Here is a 3883-nt window from a genome sequence, read left to right on the forward strand (position 1 = left end):
AGGGGGGGGGGCATCTTAGCAGAAACACATGTGTCTCCCTGATGTCGGACTGCATTGTACTGGAGGATTACATGCAGCAAAAATGTGAGCGTGTGACTTGTGCGCATGTAGCCTATAGGAAGTGTGAGCACAGTTCACAGTCAATGAAAACACCGAGGCGTGGAAAGAGGTGAATAAACCAGATCAAGAGGCCTTAAAGCAACACGACAGCTGCCTGGTTCAAACGGGTTAGTTGCAGCTCTATTCAGGTCATCAAACAAGGACAGTTTTGCACGTTTGAGCTGATGGGAAGATCGTTGCCAAACGCCTGATAAAAGCGGAAAAACTTCCACAGGGACGTGGGAGAGTAGGAGAAAAAAGAGGAGCCCGCGTTGTGGGCAGCTTAATTTATTTCGGCGCACGGCGGAAGGTGTTAAGCTGATTACCTAATGCCAAACTGGTTCCAGTGGTACCCACACTGTGTCCCAGCTCCCGCTCCGATCAACTAGAGGATACGTAAAAGAGATTCCTCCCTAAAGAGGAAAGAGGCACGCTTGCTGTGGCGGATGGTGGCTGGGTACGCGGAAGCTGGATGTGAGACACAAGAATATAGAAATGCTTATAGAGTGAAGAGTCCTCGCCACATCCTGCACGCACACACACACACACACACACACACACAGAAGGTATGAGAAGATAGCGCCGCTGATTTAAGATAATGTCACTTGGCAGACGGCTGCAGGTTTGTATATCTTCCCAGGAAGGACAGTGACATTTACTGGCAGGGAGGGAGCCTGCCAAGAGTTTGAGGGCACCCCGAATGGAGCCATCTAACTGAGGTCGGGACACTGGAGCCGGCGGCGGCTACGTCTTCTGCCCTGGCACGCTCACAAAAAAGGCGCACAAAGAACGGAGCGTCTAGATTTAGCATCTTTACACTGGACAGAGAGAGAGATGACAGGAATGATTGACTCCTGTGGTGGAAAAACACCCAACAACCACTGATTTATTTCAGCAACCCCCCCCCCCCGTCTTATTTTTTGTGACGCCTCTGAGAAAGGAAGAGCAATAGCGCGCACGTGTTAAAAACGTGGGGGTGCACTGACGGGGCACAGGCACTTCCACCCTCACTGGTTTGTATAGCAACACAAACAGAAAACCACAGCGTCACTTCTGCTACTTCGAAATGAACCAGAGGTCAGCTGAGAGCCACAAGCTTTCAGTTACGTTTACTTCAGTGTGAACTTTCTCATGTTGCATTTGTGGCTACTTCTGAGCACACCGAGGACTTTAATGCCACATGTTGTGGAGGGGGTATTTGGCATGGTGCTCGCAACCACGATCTGGAATCATGGAAGTTAGATATTAGCTCACAATCATGTTTTGCCCCCCAGAAAAGCCTCTGTTACTGTCTCTAGAGATGTTAGCTGCTACCAACCCCTTACAGGAGGAACGGCGGCCATCTTGGATTTTAAGTTCACGTTAGTCAGGGGCTGCTCCAAAATTGGACTTTTCCAACGCCAACACCAATTTCAGGATCCAACAAGGAGGCGGAAATTCCGTTTTTAGACTCTAATGTTAAAGAAGGCGACACGTTTGGATCGTTTAGAGCCGCTCGCGAATGCATCTTGCATAAGAAGTCAGACGTCCTCTGCTAAGCTGAAGTGAAACCGCTCTCAGAGACGAAGCCGCTGTTGCCAATAGCCGAAAGGTCCTGACCCCCACGTGTGGAAAATGCAGCTGTAGAAGGAAGCTCCTGGTTTTGACCGCCTGTGTGGTCACTGGTTCCCCGTCTGTAGGGGAAGCAGGATAGTGCCAGGGTGCAAAGTTTTATGAGCTGGGCTTCGCCGCACTCGCCACATTCCCACAAGCGTCACACTGGAGGACGTGACTTGGGCCAGACCACAAGGGCGCACATATGGCACGTGCCTGTGCACAGTGCACGACTCGGACACAGCGGCAGCCCTTCACTGTCTCGAGGCTTCAGAGTCACTCTAGCCTCAATCTGCTCTTTTTTGTAGCATGTGGGATTGTGTCACATGATCCAGTAACATGATCCAACAGGGCCACAGAGGTCACTGACCGGAACTTGACCTCAGCTTTTTATTAATTTATATGTTATTATACGGTGCAGGGATCATGGCCAGCAATATCCTTTATGTAAATAACACAATTCCCTGCCTTACTTGTCTGATTCGACCAGTTAGCAGGTAGCTAAATGCTAATGTATGCTAAAGTAGATGGCCCTTTACAGCACAACAAGAAGGTTTTAGGTTTGAATCCCATTGGGGGTGAATGTAGGTGAATGTTCCTATGCCCTAGCCCCGCGGATGTAAGGCTGAGAGATTAATCTAGAATCATTAGGATTCACTAGCATTATTCTTACAAGAATTTATAAATGTAATAAAACCTTTGGATCAAGGGGCCTGATACAAGAATCTGCAGCTGCATGCATGGTGCAAGACACACCTGCAATATGTGTCATTAAAAATAGATCCACTGGAGATCTTCCAGTGCACATGCAGACTGGGAATGCTGAGATTTTAAGGATGCATGAATCCCATTTGTTCACCATTGTGGTGAATTATAAATGGGACATGACAGAGATCGGACACTTTCAAAGGATGACAGCAGACATCAGGCCCACTTCCCAAGAAAAGATAAGCGGTATGAAACAAGACCGCTGGTCTGAATTCTCTTCCCTGTGGAAAATGAATACATAATAGATCAAAGATTCCTATGCATCAGGCGTTCCAGGCGTATCCCTCCACAGCCTAAAGACAGTTTAGTTTGAAATCATCTAAACAGCCTGTAAGTGTAAGTGTCACTCAGTGTTTGTCAGAGCCGTGTTGAAGCGGTTGTAACACGCCTGTGACCCAGCGTCAGCTCGGAGAGGCCCCAGCCCGCCGGCGGATGGGTGATTAAACTGGAGCTGCCTGGAAGCTTAACCAGCCCAACACTGACATCTGCCGGCGGATGAGTGTAAGAACATGCAGAGCATGTTGACGCGTCTGAGATGGTGCGGCCTGGAATGCCAGTGGACTGGGAACAAGACGAGTTTCTCTTTGCTCATTTATTTTTAAACACTTAAGCGCAGATATCCAAGTGTATTAAGTCTCTCTGTTTAAAGATCTAATTTAATTAAAAACCAAATGGTGGAAAAATAGCTATATGTGACTTTAATTTTAAGCACTCTCAGACTAGGTGACAATAGTGTTAATGGGGATATTGTTTCGTCTCTTACCCACTGCGCAAAAGTAAAAGTGCATAATTGTGCCCATTTCAAATCTGCAATTTCACGCACATACAGCGAAAGAAAATGGCACCTTTGGTGTCTCCATCCGCCAACATTTAGCGCAGAGAAGAGAGCCCTGAATCTGAAAGTTGGTAAAACGCAGAGCGATTTGTCGTCTCCATAGCAGGGGCGTGTGGTATATGTTATGCCGATTTCAAGAGATTTATTAATAAAGGAAAAAAAAGGGGGGGGGGGGGGGGGTCCTACAGCATATAAAACATGGAGATTGCTGCAGATCTCCGTCTCCATCTTACAATACCAGCACCTCTCTGTGTTTCTCTGTCAAGGTTAACAGGGAGAGATAATACAAAGATGTGTGTGTGTGTGTGTAGTGGGGGGAGAGAGGAGGGTGGGGTAGGGTTGAGTCATCTGGATGAGTCATGTGTGGTGTGTGTGGACAACTCAGGGAAGGATGGATGAGGAGCTGAAGACTGGGGGTGGAGCAGAGACTGGAATAGCTGAAGTATCGCAGCGCTCCTTGGGACCAAAAATTTAAGAGAACAAGCCTGTTAACTCCGTCTGACATGAGGATAAATTTATGTAACGTGCACGTATGTTATACAACCAGCTGCTACTGAGAGCTTTGGCGGGTTAGTGGGGCCGACTGAT

The sequence above is a fragment of the Takifugu rubripes genome, chromosome 11 (genome assembly GCF_901000725.2).
Source record: "Takifugu rubripes chromosome 11, fTakRub1.2, whole genome shotgun sequence".
Taxonomy (NCBI): domain Eukaryota; kingdom Metazoa; phylum Chordata; class Actinopteri; order Tetraodontiformes; family Tetraodontidae; genus Takifugu; species Takifugu rubripes.